We start from the raw sequence: 19,865 nt of genomic DNA, 5'->3' as shown, positions 1-19,865 counted from the left end.
CATCCCACTCCCTTAACCCCAGTTTTGCAGGTCCTGAGATAGCTATGGGAAATCAAGGTCAGCAAGAGGACAGAGGAAAGTTGTGCTCGAATGTATGCTGTAATAGTGTAGTGGACATGATGTAATTAAAAGATTAACGGTCATGTAATGTCTAGATCTGTACTGTCATATACGGATAGACTTGTGCTTTCCCTAGTGTTTTTGCTGTTGTGTGATGTTTGCTTACTCCCCTGTACATGAATCCTGTTTTACGTTTCTTAATGAGAAATGTGTGAGTTAGGCTTAATGTATGACTTCGATGAGATACCAGTGGAATGTGTTACAGATTAAAAGGGTTTCATTCCCATGACCCACAGCAGATAGTAGTCCCTGGTATAGGCCCGGAGGGCCATTTCAGATTGACATATCTGAGTAGCAGTAGTTAAGCCTACAGAGTTTTACAGGATTGTTGAGTCTATTTGTATCATGTCTGGGATTTATCAGGTACACAGAGAGTATAGTCGGCTTGCTACGAGTCCCGGCGGCCTTAAGCCGATCTGGATCCTAGTGCCAGTAATGGTTCGGACCGTTACTGAGGGGTACCGGTTTTCGGGTCGTTACAGATTGGTATCAGAACATAGGGCCTCCAGAGTACGGTGTGTTGAGCATCTTTGCTCAAGGATTCGAGATATCCCACATCGGAAAGAGGTGTTGTCTTGTATAGGAGGGGAAGCACAAGAGGTATAATCATGTCCACTAGGATAGGATGTGGAGTCCTGTCTTGCCTGCTGATGTGAAATGCCATGATGAGCTGCATGTGCATTATTGTTATGTTTGATATGTGCTGAGGCTTCATGTGTTCTCACATGGATCATTTGATGATAGTTTTGTGTGATGTTGTGCTTTTCAGAGGCCGGATGACAGGAACTCGTCGATCTATTAGATTGAATGGAGCTCCGCCGGAGAATGAGGACATGGATGCTCATCTCCCCGTTCTGCAAAGGGCAATATCAGATAGTGTAAGCAGGGAAGGTACATCAAGGGACCCTAGAAGATCTGTTAGAAGGGGACTTGTGCAGAGTGGTATGTCGGGGGTTATGAGAGAAATAGAGGAGGATGAGCAGAGTAGAGAGGGTAGCTTTGGCATGAGCAGGGTAGGAGGAGTTTTGGGTGAGTCCCAGGGAGACACTCAGGCCTCGAGATTTAGTCCACCTCAGTATCCACCCTACCCGTGGGGGGCAGAGTACCTGATGGGGGGTACATCGGAGTGTCCTATGTATCACCCATACCCCACCTTTATGCCCTATCCTTCCTGTTATCCGCCATATCCACCGTCATATCCACAGTATACCATGTTTTCACCCTTCGTTTGGTACCCAGGGTCAGTCAACCCTAACCCAGAGTATGTTGCACCTCCTCCACTACCAGTAGAACCAGTAGCCACAGTTGTCCAAACACCTAAGTCTAGGTCACCTGGAGGAAGTATGGTGCAGATGACAGATTATGTGAGGTTGGATGTGCCTACATTTGAGACAGGTGATGACCCTTTGGAGTATCTTAGAATGGTCAAGATGATAACTGATGAGTTGGGCGTCAGTGAGAGTAGAGCCATTCAGATGGCAGGGGTCACAGTGAAATGTGAAAAGACAAGGGAATGGTTCACCCAGTATGTGGACCCGAGGGTAGAAAGCTTATCCTGGGAGCAGTTTGCTTCAGAGTTTGCAGGATGGGCTTGTCCAGATAGCGTAAGGGAGCGTAAAGAGAGTGAATGTGAGCAGCCAGGGCAGACAGAAAATATGAGTGTAGAAACTGACCCAGAAAATAGTGATCGTTTCCCTTTGGGTGAGGTTGTTGCAAAGAATAAAAAGAAAGTGAGAGGCCTAAAAGGGTCAAAGAAAAGAGAGTTTTGGAATAGGGTACAGTTTGGCATGGGTTGTCGTGAGGGTTCGAGTTCTGGTTGGGGTAGTTCTAGCTGTGCGACGTGTGGTAGGAGGCACAAAGGAGTCTGTCGGGCTGGGACAACAGCATGTTTCAGGTGCGGACAGGAGGGGCACATGGCACGAGAGTGTTCCACTACGATCGTGTCAGCACAGTTCCCACAGACATCCTCAGATAATCTAATTCCACCAGAAGCTCCAGCCTCGGTACAGGGCAGAGGTAGAGAAAGAGGGGTAGGCCCTTCTTCAGTCGGTGCCTTAAGTAAAGATCCGTCAATTATGGCTCGAATTTTCACCCAGGTTCAGCCAGAGACAGACACACCGAACACAGTGGTGCCAGGTAAGCTCACTTTTGAGTGTTCTGATGTGTATGGTTTACACTAGTAGACTATCAGTTAATAGGAAAATAGTAAAGTGTAAGAGAGTTAAATGGTCAGAGATAACGAGTGCGTCGTTCAAGGTTAGTGAGTCAGGAAAGAGCGTGATAGCTATAGCCGTGGATGTTATCAATCCAGCTAGAAAGAGTGATCTCTCATCTCTGAGTAGAGACCTTACATGTAAAAAAGAAAGAGTAAAACCTAGAAGAGTAAGAAAAAGAATAAAAGTAAGAAAGAGACAAGTAAGCAAAGAGAAGAGTAATGAGGTAGAACAAAACAGAGAAAGAACAGAGTAGAATAATGTAAAGTAAGAAAGTGTAGAAAGAGATTTCAGGTTAGTCTGGAATTAGGTAGCGCTTGAGCTCTAATTCAGAGAGTTCTGGATGCGGAAGGCGTGAAGTGTACACAAAAGTAGTCTGTTGGTATGGGACTACGGCATGTATAGATGCGAGCAGGAAGGACTCATATTCTGTGAGTGTCCTACTGCGGCCCTGGTTGGCACAGTCCCAGCAGATGACTGCTAGTAGTGTAACTCAGCCTGTAGCTCTAGCCATGTGTCAGGACAGGGGTTGAGGCAGGAGGAGAGAGTTCTCCTTTTCTTTGGTCGGTTCCCGAGGAAAGATGCATTAGCTTTAGCTTGGCTCTTCATCCTGACTTCGTAGGAGACTACCATATCAAACACGGTGACGTCAGATACGTTCACTTGAGGGTGTTCAGATGTGTAGGTTCTAGTGGACCCTGATGTTTCTTTCCCTGTTGTTTTGCGAGCCGTAGATAGAGGGGGGTTTGATAACTTCTGGGCTTAGAGTGTTTTCTCTGGGTTAGTGAACCCGAGTGTGATCCATCTGAGGTAGAGTCAGTGAGTCAGTATCGATTAGAGGTGTTGAGAGTAGTAGATGCCTTCCAGCTGACCTTATGGTTCTAGGGGTGACTGGTGATGTCAACCTAGGGCGGATTGGCTAGCTACTCGAGGTAGGTCCTCAAAGTTCAGAGTTCAGAGGCTCGGATGGGTCAGAGTTAGTCCTTTGAGGGGACAGTATAGCATACCCAGAAGTTTGATAGCAGCCCTACAGGCTCGTGAAGGAAAGGTCATCAGGGGTTTTCTTGCTCTTGGGTGAGAGCATAGGAGCCAGGTCAGGGAACCAGTCGCAATACCCATAATCAGAAAGAGAGAAAGAGAGTTATATGTGTTATCCCAGACAGGCTAACAGGGTTACCATTGGTAAAACAATATAGAGTCTGAAAGTTAAGTGAGGATGGAAACTAGACTCATTTTCACCTCTTCCTTTGACGTGGTACCTGTAGCATGTAAGAGTTAGAAAAGCAGTTGCATAAGGTGGGTGGGAACTAGATGTTGCGAATAAGAGAGAAAAGTCAGTGTAATAGATGAGTAAACCAGAGGTAAGGGGTAACACTGCTCAGCGACTCTGCGTCTACAAGATAGTATTGACTGGGAAAGGCAGATGAGATGTTAGCTGCCCTCAGTTAAAAGTCGCTTATCAGTGTATCCTAGAGAGACGAGCTAAAGAGTGAAAGAGCTAGCGATAGTCAAGTGTAGTTAGACGGATCAAAAGAGAAAAAGTCAGGATAGAAAAGAAGAAGAAAGGCGGGCAAGGATTAGAGTGGCGCAGCAAAAGTGTAGACTAGAATAGAGAAGCATGCCCCTTATCTACTAAGTGGTGTAGGTGTAGATAAGAGAACACGACATAGAGGCCAAGGTCTGTAATCTGAGTTCGGTTTCGGGGCATGTCTGTGTGACTCGTGATGTGTCACCATAGAGAAAGCTATAATCACGTCATCTAGCCTTTCCTGAGAGCTGTTGCTCCTCTGATCGGGAGTACAGAGAAGCAAAGGTGAGTGTAACCAGAGTAGTGTGCATAGAACTGAGAAAAGGTAAAGAGAAAGGGAAGTCAGTAGGTAGCAAAGAGAGTCAAGTGGACTATGTACAGACAGGAGTGATCAGTAATCCAGGTAGAGTGTGGACACAGATTAAGCAGTTAAGGGTCAGCAGAGTCAGACCGTATAGCCAACCCGGGAGGTTTACTCCAGGGGTATCTGTGTCTCTTCGTAGAAAAAGGTGTTAGGCTTTCCGTACTTACTTATTTGCATCTATGTTATTGTTATTGTAAACATTCGAGGACGAATGTTTTTAAAGGGGGGAAGAATGTAATACCCGGCTAAGTCAGACATCGGAATTCCTACCGTCCGGTGGAATTCGGGGATGTCCTAGGAAGGTATTAGAAAGAGTTGCTAAATGTTTTTAAGCCTTTGTCATAGAATAGGATTGAGTTTTGCAAAGAAAAGGCTTTGGGAACAAAGGCCAGGTTCGGCCGCCGAAAGTGCCCAATGTTCGGCCGCCGAAATTGCCCAATGTTCGGCCCCCGAAACTCAAGTTCGGCCTTCGAATGTTGCATGGTTTTGCATGCGATTCGGCAGCCGAAGCTGAGCTGGTCAGCCAGCTATTGTGCACTCCTCAGCCAGTGATTTGGCCAGGTGTTCACCTCCAGATCATTGCCAGAGGTTAGGCCACGTCTCCCATGACTCATCTGCAAACTTTTATCAGCGTATGCAGAGGGTTGGTTGTGTCTAAGTGGTTTGAACGGTTTTGAGAGAAAAGAAGAGTGTTGGAGGTGTGGTGAAGGTGAAGTCGTGGTGGCCATAGGTCAGTGTTTAGGTTGTCCCAGCATCTGGTTTCAAGAGGTAAGGGAAGCTTTTAACTTGTTTTCATGGTTTATGAACAGCTTGTAAGGAGGTTAAGGGTAGAGTTGTTTATATAGGTGTTAGGTATAGTTTTGATGTTTTCATGGTGTAAGCATGTTATGTGTATTGTTTTGTTGGCGTTTAAGTTGTTTGATGCTCCTTTATGCTTGTTTAAGTGTTTATACATGTTTTAGAGGGGTTAACTACATGTATTGAGGGCTGAGCAGGTGATGGAGGGACTGGCAGGCGTCCTTGTGCATGAAACTGAGTTCTGGATGAACTCAGGTTCGGCCGCCGAAAGTCCAAGTTAGGCCGCCGAACATGCCTGACTTTCGTCTCTGGAGGAGACATTCGGCCGCCGAAGGTGCCCTGTCCAGCCTTCCTTTGCTTGTTTTGCATGCATATTTTGAGGTAGTCTAGAGGGGTTTTGGGGAGTTGTTTCTCAGTTGTATCGAGTATGTTTGGTGCCTCATTTGCGTCCTCCATTGTAGGATTGGACCCGAGGAACCGAGGTGTTTAGCAGTCGTCGTAGCTATTTCAGAGTTAGAGGTAGCCCAGAGTTAGCCAAGCAGTGGCTACAGGTGAGTGGAACTAAACTGCATATTGATCTTACGAAATGACATGATTCTAGCATGATCCATACATCATAAACTGCCATGTTATATATTAGGTTGTGTGCATTAGACTTCACGAATATGATGCATTGCATATGTTGTTGTTCCTGTGGATGAATGTTGGATGATCCTTAGCCCTTGACAGAGAGCAGATACAGAATTATGGCATGAGATAGCCCATACCAGGTCGCCCCTGGATAGTCCAGGTCGCTCCTGGTACTATGAGTGAGACAGCTGGGCTGTCAAATCAGAGTTAAGTGTAGACCAGGTGAGACCTCGTCTCCTTGGCACAGTTAGTCATGTTGTGATATCAGAGAGATAAGTGTAGACCAAGTGATGACATAGTCTCCTTGGCACAGTTGGCATTATTATAACATGTAGTTGAGGGTTATTGGTGACAAATTCATCCTTGAGATGATATGTTTGTGATGTGATGCATTTCACGAGAGCATGTAATTAATGAACTGTTTTAGTGTTCCTCCTCACTGGGCTCTAGAGCTCATCCCACTCCCTTAACCCTAGTTTTGCAGGTCCTGAGATAGCTATGGGAAATCAAGGTCAGCAAGAGGACAGAGGAAAGTTGTGCTCGAATGTATGCTGTAATAGTGTAGTGGACATGATGTAATTAAAAGATTAACGGTCATGTAATGTCTAGATCTGTACTGTCATATACGGATAGACTTGTGCTTTCCCTAGTGTTTTTGCTGTTGTGTGATGTTTGCTTACTCCCCTGTACATGAATCCTGTTTTACGTTTCTTGATGAGAAATGTGTGAGTTAGGCTTAATGTATGACTTCGATGAGATACCAGTGGAATGTGTTACAGATTAAAAGGGTTTCATTCCCATGACCCACAGCAGATAGTAGTCCCTGGTATAGGCCCGGAGGGCCATTTCAGATTGACATATCTGAGTAGCAGTAGTTAAGCCTACAGAGTTTTACAGGATTGTTGAGTCTATTTGTATCATGTCTGGGATTTATCAGGTACACAGAGAGTATAGTCGGCTTGCTACGGGTCCCGGCGGCCTTAAGCCGATCTGGATCCTAGTGCCAGTAATGGTTCGGACCGTTACTGAGGGGTACCGGTTTCCGGGTCGTTACAAGGACGTTCCTTGGCAACTTGTTGATTAGTAATTAATTAGAGGACGTTCCCTAATTGATTTATGATTAAGGAGAGACATGGTGGTGAGAAGCGTTTTCCATCTCCATAACTAATCTATTGAATCAATCAAAAGAACATAAGTTTTAATGATCAATCCTAACAACTGAAGTGGATCCAACTCTTCAACTAGACCTTTCTCATATTTGATTACCCTTTTATTTTCATTATTCACTTATTTAATTGCTTTCAGTAGTTGCTTAATCAAATCAATCTCAAAACCCCCCATTTTACTTTTATTGCACTTTATTTTTATTCTACTTTCAGTTACTTGCTTTCAGTTTCTCATTCGGTTAAGTCTCTTGGTCTTGTTGAGAAAAATAGATAAGTTTTCAATTCTCAGTGGATACGATCCTTTGCCACTATCTACAGTAGTAATATTGTCGATAACCGGAAGGTTATTTTTTACCAGTTTCGACAATCGCGAGTCAGCAACCTCCAGAGTTTGAAAATCATGACTTTCCAAATCATGTTTTTAAATTATCAAAAGCTTTATATGATTTAAAACAAGCTCTAAGACCTTGGTATGAAAGACTAAGTAATTTTCTTTTGCAAAATGGTTTTTCAAAAGGCAAAGTAGATACAACACACTTTATCAAAAATCATGGAAATGACATTCTTGTAGTGCAAATATATGTTGATGATATCATATTTGGTGCTACTAATGTGTTTTTGTGTGAAGAGTTTTTAAAAGTAATGAAAAGCAAATTTGAGATGAGCATGATGGAAGAACTCAAATTCTTCTTTAGGCTTCAAATCAAACAAGCTAAGGATGACATCTTCATCAACCAAGCCAAATACACAAAAAGAGTTAATCAAAAGATTTGGAATGGAGAATAGCAAGCCTAGTAGAACTCCAATGAGCACAAACACCAAGCTTGACAATGATGAAAAGGGCAAACCGATTGATGAAAAGCTCTATAGAAGTATGATCGGAAGCCTTTTATACCTCACCGCATCTGGACTGAATATTATGTTTTATGTATGCTTATGTGCAAGTTTTCAATTATGTCTTAAAGAGTCACATTTGCATACCATTAAATGCATTCTTAGATATTTAAATGGTTCATTGCATTTGGGGTTATGGTATCCTAGAAATACATCTTTTAGTTTCTGTAACGACCCGAAAATTGGACCGCCACCGGCGCTAGGATCCAGGTCGGCTTAAGGCTTCCGGAACCCGTAGCAAGCCAAACAAGAACTCTGTGTACCTGATAAATCCCATCCATGATCAAACAGAAACATAAAAACTGAAAACAACCTTCCTACTTGTAACAGCCCGGAAACCGAACTGCCACCGGCACTAGGATCCAGATCGACTTAAGGTCGCCGGGACCCGTACTAAGCCTGCTATCCTGACTGTGAACCTGTGACATCCCATACATGATCAAACATTCAAAACCCTTAACACACACATGAAAACATAGGTCTTACCCTTCTCGAGGGTTCCGACACTCGAGATTCCACCGAACTACAGGAATTCCGAGGCCGGACTCGAGCCGGGTATTACACTACTACTTAGCAAGCTTGACCTGCATGCACTATGTCTGTAAACATAGAACCCACTCTCATAGGGTCAGCATAGCACAAGTCAGCCTTGGTTCAGCACATTTCTCATCAAGAAACATAAAACAGGCAATAACGATCATGCATAACAAGGGATTAACCATACACTAGGGCAAAGCACAACTCTATCCTTTAAATGACATTACATATCTAGACATTACTTTACATACTCGTCTTTTACTTTACATCATGTCCACTACGCTATTACATAGCCAAAACCATTACCCTTGACGCCTTTCTGGATTCCCTCTGACCTGTAAAATTGGAGTTAAGGGAGAGGGGTGAGCTAAAAAGCCCAGTGAGTAAAAACAATGAAAACAATTCATTCATTACATGCTTTTATGAAATGCGCCACAGCACAAACATTTCACATCTCGGATTGGACATGACCTCAAAACTCCCTCTGTCGGTGCCCGGCCCCCAAAGGAGCTCACACAGGTCACTACATGTCCTAGTGCCCGGCCCCTCCTATGGATCTCACATAGGTCTTATCTAGACATAACAGATCGTGGGCTATTGAGATCGCCTTGGTCCATCCACATCAACAGTAAATAATGCAATGCATCATATTCGTGTACTAATGCAATCAACCTATTGCATACTCATGGTGCATGAAACATGCTAAAACCATTTAATTGCTCCATGTAAAACATTAAGTTTAGTTCTACTCACCTCTGGCAGACGCTGGACTGACTCTGCAACAGCTAACACTGATGGCCTCCTCGGTCCCTCGGGTCCGATCCTACACAGGTGGACTCGAATGAGGTGCTAAACACACGCTAAACAACTCATAAACAATGCCTACTCAACTCCCCAAAAACCCCCTAAAACATCCTAGAACAATCATCGAAATCATGGAAAGGAAGGCTGGACAGGGCACTTTCGGCAGCAGGTTCGGCGGCCGAAAGTCCTCTCTAGAGCCGAACCTCAGCTACTTTCGGCGGCACCTTCGGCTGCCGAAAGTCTCTTCCAGAGACGAAACTCCTGCATGTTCGGCGGCACTTTCGGCGGCCGAACCTCCCCTCCAGAGCCGCAAGTCCAAACTTTCGGGAGCAGGTTTAGGCAGCCAAAACCACCTCCTCAAGGGGTTCGGCGGCCGAACATACCTTCGGCTGCCGAACCTGAGTTCCTCCAGAAATCAGCTTCATGCACAAACAAGTCTCCCAAACCTTCCAAACACCCAAAACATGGAAACCACACTTCCACAACCTGCATATACTCACGTATAGGCACAAAGGGGTCCAAAACTAACTTACAACCCCAACAAACAACACATCTAAACACATAAGTATGCTTTGACCACAAATCAACCAAAAACTCACTTTACCCTAAACATGCATCTCTACCCATAAACCTCCATAAAACTCACTGAAAACTGCATAAAACCGAAGGATCTACACTTACCTCTTGAAGAACAAGAGTTGGTGTGACCCCAAACGTGAACATATGGAGATCCAAGCTCCACAAGTCTCCAAGCTTCAAACTCTTGCTCAAAACTCACAACTCTTCAAAACAAGGAGAAAACTCATGAACACCTTAAAAGATTTGAAGAAAAACCATGAAAACAACCCAAGGAGAGCATGAACCTACCCTTGCACGAAAAGAGAGTGAAACACACTCCATTTCCGGTCAACGGGGCTTTTATAGGTGGCCAACTGCCTCTCCTTCGGCGGCCTAAGCTGCATGCAAAACCATGCAACGTTCGGCAGCCGAACTTCTCCTTCAATGGGCGAAACCATGCAATGTTCAGCAGCCGAACTTATCCTTCGGTGGCCGAACCTGCAATTTGTCCCCTTGATCTTTTCCTTTTCAAAACCCAATTCCTTTGCATTCAAAACAATAAAACACGTAAAATCAGTTTGAAAACCTTTGCAAACCTCTTTAAAACCCTTCTAGAAGGCTCCGACATCCTCGAATTCCAGATTCCAACGGAAATTCCGCCGGAAAGTAAGAATTCTAATGCCGGCGTCTAGCCGGGTATTACAATCTACCCCCCTTACAAAAACATTCATCCCCAAATGTTCGAACAACAACTATGCAAGCAAGCAAACGAAGCCGAAACCTCTCTCCAAAGAGAGATGCAGGCACAGCTGGAGTAAACACTCCCGGGTCTTCGAGGCACACATCCAAACTGTGGTGATTCTAAAGAACTATCATCACCGGGATTCCTTGTTCCGAAACATCCTGACCTGTGTGTCCTTGCTCCACACTGGCTGCTCAACATAGGAGAGATCCCCTAAGATCGCCAACGCTAGTTCCTTATGAACACACCTTGGATCTGCCACGAACTGCCTTCGCCTGAACTCCACAAGCTTCCGCTGCGCACTCTGATCCTTGCCCTTCTCTCTTCATCTTTACTAAGCTGGCCTCTTCTCTAACTCTCAACAGGTAGTACCCGAATCTCAGATCTATCTTGGAAAAGAACCAGCTCCTACTAGCTGTTCCAATAGATCATGAATCCTGCATGGGAATACTTGTCCTTGGTAATGACCTTGTTCAACCGCTTACAGTCATTACAAAGTCTCAAGGATTCATCCTTCGTTTCCCACAACAACACTTGAACACTCCAGGGTGAGGTACTAAGTCGGATACAACCCTTGTCTACCAAGCTCTCACCACTATTCTAAGAACTCTCTCAACGCTGCAGGTGCCATCCTGTAGGGAAGAATAGAAATGGTTCTGGGTCCAGACACCACTCCTATTCCACACTCCATTTCCCTAACAGATGGTGAACCTGACAGCTCGCCTGGGAAAACTTCTCAGAACTCTCTCTCTCAAACAACAGACACTGAGGCTGGTTCCCTGACCTGACTACTAAACTCTCAGCAAGAGCTAGAAACCCTCTGACAACCTCTCTTGAGAAATCTACGAGCCTGTAGGGCTGACATCAAACCTCTAGGCATCCCTACTCAGTCCCCTCCAAGGACAAACTCTGATCCATCCTAACCTCTGAACTCTCCTACCTTGTCTCTGTAGACTCAGGTAGTACCTCGAGTAGCTAGCCAATCCACCACTAGAATGACATCACACAGTCAAATCTAGAACCACTAGGTCAGCTGGAAGGCATCTACTCACAACAAACCCTGAACTGAACCGGCAGACTGACTCTGCCACAGATGGATCACACTCGAGTCCACTGACCCAAAGAGAACACTCTAAGCCCAGAAGTTATCACACCCACCCTCACTACGGCTCACTAAACAACAAGGAAAGAGAAACACTAGGGTTCACAAACACATACACATCAGAACACTCAAAAGTGAGCATACCTGGCACCACTGTGTTCGATGTGTCTGCCTCTTGCTGAGCCTGAGTGAAGATCTGAGCCGGAGCTGACGGACCTTCTCCACGGGAACCCTCAGAAGGAAAGGCTAACCCTCTTCCTCTGCCTCGACCTCTGCCCTGAGACACTGCTGGAGCTGCTGGCTGAGCTGCTCTACCTACCGCTAACCGCTGAGACTGTGCTACCCGGGGCGCAGTAGGACACTCAAGTGCTATGTGTCCTTCCTATCCGCACCTAAAACAAGCTGTAGTCCCATAACGGCAGGCTCCCTTGTGTGGCCTTCCACACCTCATACATCTTGCACTGCCTAGGCCAGAGCTTGAACCAGCACCACAACCCAGACTAGCCTTCAACTGCTTCCAAACCTTGCTCTTCTTTGACCTTCTCAGGCCTCTATTCCCTTTGCCAGTGGTTTTCCCCCACTTCACTCCTCTCGACGTAGCTGTACTCCGAGTGGAGGGATCATTCTCTCCTAAACCTGAGATCCTGAAATCCTGAGTCTGAGCACCTTCTTGCGACTCTCCCATGTCTTCTTCAAGCATCCTCACATCCAGACCTCTATCTCTCCTTTGCACATCTATTCCTACTTCCCTCCTGCCTACAGACATTCGCCTTAGATCCATTCCTTCTCTGCTTTCATCAAAAGACCTTCCAGGGTCTCTTGATAGTTCCCATCTGCCGACTCCACCCGACTGCGCTCTTGGCAGAGCAGGGGGAAAGGTATCCATACCTTCCCTCTCAGATGGAACTCCAGTCGATTCCACAGATCGATGAAAGCCTCGCATTCTGGCTCCTCTAAAGAACAACACACAAGCATACAAACAATCATTAGCATCATACGGTTCAGGTGGAAACACATTAACCTACATACATATCATATACATAGCATAACAAGAATGCACATGCATAACATCATGGCATTTCACATCATCATTCAAGACAGGACTCTACATCCTATCCTAGTGGACATGATTTCTCCTATTGTGCTTGCCCTCCTATAACCTCTTTCCGATGTGGGATACCTTGGATCCCCTGAGCATCATTGCTCAACACACTATACTCACGAGGCCCAAAGCTCTGATACCAATCTGTAACGACCCGAAAATTGGACCGCCACCGGCGCTAGGATCCAGGTCGGCTTAAGGCCGCCGGAACTCGTAGCAAGCCAAACAAGAACTCTGTGTACCTGATAAATCCTATACATGATCAAACAGAAACAAAAAAACTGAAAACAACCTTCCCACTACTTACCAAGCTTGACCTGCATGCACTATGTCTGTAAACATAGAACCCACTCTTATAGGGTCATCATAGCACAAGTCAGCCTTGGTTCAGCACATTTCTCATCAAGAAACATAAAACAGGCAATAACGATCATGCATAACAAGGGATTAACCATACACTAGGGCAAAGCACAACTCTATCCATTAAATGACATTACATATCTAGACATTACTTTACATACTCGTCTTTTACTTTACATCATGTCCACTACGCTATTACATAGCCAAAACCTTTACCCTTGACGTCTTCCTGGATTCCCTCTGACCTGCAAAACTGGGGTTAAGGGAGAGGGGTGAGCTAAAAAGCCCAGTGAGTAGAAACAATGAAAATAATTCATTCATTACATGCTTTTATGAAATGCGCCACAGTACAAACATTTCACATCTCGGATTGGACATGACCTCAAAACTCCCTCTGTCGGTGCCCGGCCCCCAAAGGAGCTCACACAGGTCACTACATGTCCTAGTGCCCGGCCCCTCCTATGGAGCTCACATAGGTCTTATCTAGACATAACAGATCGTGGGCTATTGAGATCGCCTTGGTCCATCCACATCAACAGTAAATAATGCAATGCATCATATTCGTGTACTAATGCAATCAACCTATTGCATACTCATGGTGCATGAAACATGCTAAAACCATTTAATTGCTCCATGTAAAACATTAAGTTTAGTTCTACTCACATCTGGCAGACGCTGGACTGACTCTGTAACAGCTAACACTGATGGCCTCCTCGGTCCCTCGGGTCCGATCCTACACAGGTGGACTCGAATGAGGTGCCAAACATACGCTAAACAACTCATAAACAATGCCTACTCAACTCCCCAAAAACCCCCTAAAACATCCTAGAACAATCATCGAAATCATACAAAGGAAGGCTGGACAGGGCACTTTCGGCGGCAGGTTCGGGGGCCGAAAGTCCTCTCCAGAGCCGAACCTCAGCTACTTTCGGCGGCACCTTCGGCTACCGAAAGTCTCTTCCAGAGACGAAACTCCTGCATGTTCGGCGGCACTTTCGGCGGCCGAACCTCCCCTCTAGAGCCGCAAGTCCAAACTTTCAAAAGCAGGTTTAGGCAGCTGAAACCACCTCCTCAAGGGGTTTGGCGGCCGAACATACCTTCGGCTGCCGAACCTGAGTTCCTCCAGAAATCAGCTTCATGCACAAACAAGCCTCCCAAACCTTCCAAACACCCAAAACATGCAAACCACACTTCCACAACTTGCATATACTCACGTATAGGCACAAAGGGGTCCAAAACTAACTTACAACCCCAACAAACAACACATCTAAACACATAAGCATGCTTTGACCACAAATCAACCAAAAACTCACTTTACCCTAAACATGCATCTCTACCCATAAACCTCCATAAAACTCACTGAAAACTGCATAAAACCGAAGGATCTACACTTACCTCTTGAAGAACAAGAGTTGGTGTGACCCCAAACGTGAAGATATGGAGATCCAAGCTCCACAAGTCTCCAAGCTTCAAACTCTTGCTCAAAACTCACAACTCTTCAAAACAAGGAGAAAACTCATGAACACCTTAAAAGATTTGAAGAAAAACCATGAAAACAACCCAAGGAGAGCATGAACCTACCCTTGCACGAAAAGAGAGTGAAACACACTCCATTTCCGGTCAACGGGGCTTTTATAGGTGGCCAACCGCCTCTCCTTCAGCGGCCTAAGCTGCATGCAAAACCATGCAATGTTCGGCAGCCGAACTTCTCCTTCAATGGGCGAAACCATGCAATGTTCAGCAGCCGAACTTATCCTTCGGCGGCCGAACCTGCAATTTGTCCCCTTGGTCTTTCCTTTTCAAAACCTAATTCCTTTGCATTCAAAACCATAAAACACGTAAAATCATTTTGAAAACCTTTGCAAACCTCTTTAAAACCCTTCTAGAAGGCTCCGACATCCTCGAATTCCAGATTCCAACGGAAATTCCGCCGAAAAGTAAGAATTCTGATGCCGGCGTCTAGCCGGGTATTACTGTCTGTGTTCCTACTCGAATGCCGACTTTGCTGAAAGCATCCTTGATAGGAAAAGTAACTTGGGTACTTGTAAACTTCTAGGACAATCTCTTGTTTCTTGGTATAGTAAGAAATAAAATTCGGTTGTGCTTTTAACCGCTGAAGCCGAATATGTGGCGGCGGGTCTTTGTTGTAGTCAAATCCTTTGGATTAAGCAACAATTAAGAGACTTTGAAGTAACTCTTGATCACATTTCTATTGAATGTGATAATACAAGTGCAATCAATTTAACCAAAAACCTTATTCAACATTTTAGAACTAAGCATATTGACATTAGACATTATTTTATTCGCGATCATGTGTTAAATGGTGATATTGTTCTTGAGTTTGTGGATACAAACAATCAATTAGCTGATATTTTACTAAACCTTTAAATGAAGAAAGATTTAACTTCATTAAAAGGGAATTGGGAATGTTAGAGGGTGTTGTTTGTTAAGTATATGAGTTTAATTTGTTTATTTTTATCTTTACTTGTTCTATTTTTTTTATTTTTTATTTGAAAGTTTGTTTGATATCCTTTTGATTGCTATAAAATGTAAGTTCATCATGTTTTACATACCCAAAATGAATAGTAATGAAAATGACATTTTAAATTGTCTATTCTCTTCAATGATTTATTTCCCTTTTCAAAACACTTTAAATTCTTTCTAAATTGTATTTAATTTAATTTAAAATTTTTAAATTTTTTTTTTTAAAAAAAAAGAAAAGAGGAATCCCAAAATTCCAAGTTCAGAGGCATATTCGGCCGCATAATTTTAAGTTTCAATGGTAACATAAATAGCGGGATTTTTTGGCCGCCTAACATTTTTCGGTCGCCTAATATTTTACAGTTTCGGCCACTGAAGCTGCGCAATTTAAAATTCCTCTGCGATAGCTCATCGTCTTCTTCATCTCCCTCATGCAACTTCTCTCTCTTCCCGAACCCTCTTCATCTCCCTCTAAAAAATTAGCTATTTTGAGCCATTTTTCTCCTAAAATCTTTTATTTTTCTTCTTTTCCTTCACTAAAACACACAAAAACACTCTTCTTTCTTCTCAAGAAACCCATTTGAAGGTTTTTGAATTTGGGTATGTAAACTCTCTCTCTCCATTTATTTTGTGCTTTTTTACTTTATTTTCCTTGTTTTTTAATAATATTTTTTTGATTTGATATTGTTTTTGGTTCACTAATCTATCTATGGTTCTATTTTGAAGAAATTATTGATATTGGTATATATGATGAGTTGGGTATATTTTTGCTTTTTCATATATATATATTTTTTGTTTGGGTGTATTATCTCCTTTTTATTATTTTATAATTTTATCTTTAAATGCAAATTACAGATTGATCAAATCTTGGTTTATTTATTTTTTTCTCTTTTTGATATTATTTATGGGTATGATGCTATGATATATATTTTTGGCAATTATGTGGTATTGTGTTGCTTATGGGTTGACCTTTTTGTCATTGTCCTTTTGGTTTATATCATGTGCCTCTCTAGTTGTCTTCTTTTTGAAAATGGGAAGAAAACAAGTAGCCCGTAAACATCCCTATTTTAGAGGTCAATCGAGTAGGTAAGTCGAGATTTCTAGATCTCCTTCCCTAGACCCTCCTGCACCTCCACCTTTTGAGTATCCTATAGTTAGAGAGGAGGATCATTCTTTTCAGCCATTCTCTCTAAGATTTATTTATCCTGGGAGAACCATTCATGCTAACAGTGTTCAGTTATTTCATTCTCATGGATTCCTTCAGCCGTTTATAGTTCAGGGTTGGGAACATCTCTTGATCACTCCCTCAGACACTCACCCTAGGATTGTTATGGAGTTTTATGCTAACTTGCACACATTCACTCGTCACTCTCCCCCTCACCTTGTTAGTTTTGTTAATAGTCAGTGAGTTTATCTCACTCCTAACATCATTGCTCAGCACCTGGGTATCCGTAATTCTGGAGCCGTAGTATCCACCACTCATAAGTGGATCTCTAGTAAGGTTTCTTCCCTTCACCAGACTCCTGTTATTTCAGGTGACGCTGAGCATGAGCAGCCACCCAGGCTTATGACTTGTGACCTCACTACCCTTCCCAAAGTTGTCCATCATATTGTCACCTATGAGGTTCTCCCCTGAGCAAGTCATAGGACTGCTCTTTCCTATTCTGATATGTTTGTGGTGTCTTGCCTCCTAGAGGGTCGAGCTTTAAACCTACCACATATTATGATTCATACCATAGTAGACTCTCTTAGGTTGAGTAGGGGTTGTCTTCATTTTGATCATCATTTCACCCTCATTCTCCGAGCCCTAAGGGTTGACCCAAACACTGAGTATGCCTTACCATTATCTAGTGAGTACTACTCCTACACTGAGACTGCCTTACCATTATCTAGTGAGTACTACTCCTACACTGAGGCTACTCTCCTCCATATAGGTCTAACCAAGAGAGGCAATGAGTTATATAATTCTAGGAAAGATTTTACAGCTCGACAAGTAGCACGAGCATTAGCACAGAGGCATGATGATTCTGATGATGAGGAGGATTCATATGATGTTTCTCCTACTAATCTAGATACAGAGCAGGCTCTTAGAGGAGATTCTAGTACAGGCAGGTCTACCGAGCGGGGTACATCTTCCCGAATTACATAATATTTTTAATGTTATGGGTCGTCTGGAGCTGTAGGTTGCTAACATGTTTGATCGCCAGACTCAAATAGAGCAGCAGTTAGAACGACTTACTGACCAGCAGCAGACCCTTATTGAGCAACAGAGGTAGATTCTATACTTCCTTCAGCAGTCGTCCGGAGTGTCACCTCGTCAGCCAACTCAGTGATGTTTTATATTTTTTTCATTTTTGTTTTGCTTGTGTGCCCTTGTTATTCCCCTTTTGGTGCATTTGTTTTTGATGATTTCTGTAGAAAGATAATATTTATTATATATCACAATAGAGATTACAACCTATTTATACATGAGAGACGATATTTAAACAGGAAGGAAAATCAAGCCTATGATTATACAATCCCTAAGATTAAATAACTAACTCATCTATCAATATTTACTTCCTATAACCTATAACACTCCCCCTCAAGTTGGAGCATAAATGTTAATCATGCCCAACTTGTTACATATATAATCAACTCGAGTTCTATTTAGAGCTTTAGTAAAGATATCTCCTAATTGTTCTCCAGTTCGGATATGTCCTGTTGATATTATCTTTTGTTGGACCTTTTCACGAACAAAATGACAATCAATCTCGATGTGTTTAGTCCTCTCGTGAAATACTGGATTGGAGGCAATGTGGATAGCTGCTTAATTATCACACCACAACTTAGCAGGCACCAAATTTGTGAACCCAACTTCTTCTAATAGTTGATGTACCCACAAGACTTCACAAATGGCTTGTGCCATGGCTCGATATTCAGATTCAGCACTAGAACGGGAGACCACATTTTGCTTCTTACTTTTCCATGAGACCAAGTTACCTCCTATAAAAACACAATACCCAGTAGTTGACCTCCTATCAACCTTCGAGCCTGCCCAATCAGCATCAGAAAAGCATTCAATATTTGAGTGCCCATGGTTGCCATAGAATAGCCCTCGCCCTGGGGCCCCTTTAAGGTAATAAAGAATCTGTCCCAAAGCATCCCACTGAGCAACAGTAGGAGAGGACATAAACTGACTTACCACACTCACTGAATATGCAATATCAGGATGAGTCACCATCAAATAATTTAATTTGTCAACCAATCTTCTATACCTTTCAGGATCTGCAAATGGCTCACTGTCTTTTGTGGTAAGTTGAAGGTTAGGGGTCATTGGGGCACTACAAGGCTTAGCAACCAATTTTCATGTTTCTGCTAACAAATCAAGAACATATTTTCTTTAAGACAAGAAGATGCCTTTCTTACACCGCATAACTTCGATTCTCAGGAAATATTTCAATGAACCCAAATCCTTTGTATGAAACTGTGTTTTAAGAAATTCTTTTAGGGATGTGATGCCAGCAATATCACTTCCTGTGATAACGATATCATCCACATATACTACAAGCATAATTACTTCACTATCAGAATTTCTATAAAACACTGAGTGATCACACTTACTCATTTTCATTCCAAACTATTGGACCAGCTCACTAAACCTGCCAAACCATACCCGAGGACTCTGTTTCAAGCCATAAAGGGATTTTCAAAGTCTACAAACCTTGTCTGACTCCCCCTGAGCAATAAAACCAGGTGGTTACTCAATATAGACCTCCTCCTGAAGATCACCATGAAGAAAAGCATTTTTAATATCCAGTTGATGCAAAGGCCAATCATGTGTAGCTGCCAAGGAAATAAACAATCGAACAGATACGAGCTTGGCAACTGGGGAAAATGTATCAGAATAGTCAACTCCATAAGTTTGTGCATAATCTTTGGCCACTAAACGGGCCTTGAGGCGAGCAACAGATCCATCAGGATTTATTTTTATTGCAAACACCCATTTGCACCCAATAGCCCGCTTTCCTGGGGGCAAGGACATCAACTCCCAAGTACCATTAGTATCAAGGGCCATCATTTCCTCTTCCATTGCAGCACGCCAATCAGGATGGGATAAAGCCTCAATAACAGTTTTGGGAACTGAAATAGAATCTAAAGCAGTGGCAAAACAACGAGAAGAAGAGGATAATTGATCATAAGAGACACAAGCTGAAATAGGATAAGTGTAAGTAAGTTTACCTTTGCAAAGAGCAATGGGCAAATCCAAATCAAACAGTGAAGGATCAGTGGGAGCAGAATCTGTCGACGAAGAAGCAGGTAGCAGAGCAGAGTCAGAGTCCTCTAAGTGTCTGGAATACACATGAAAGATGGGAGGGCAACCTGGCACATGAATGAAAAGTGTAGGAGTAGTCTGAGGAGACAGAGAGCGAACAGTGTATAATAAAAGGTCATCTTCCTCACCTTGGGTGTTATAAACAGAGGAT

The sequence above is a fragment of the Manihot esculenta genome, chromosome 17 (assembly GCF_001659605.2).
Source record: "Manihot esculenta cultivar AM560-2 chromosome 17, M.esculenta_v8, whole genome shotgun sequence".
NCBI lineage: Eukaryota > Viridiplantae > Streptophyta > Magnoliopsida > Malpighiales > Euphorbiaceae > Manihot > Manihot esculenta.
The sequence above is the reverse complement of the archived record's forward strand: the minus strand, read 5'-3'. Positions refer to the sequence as shown.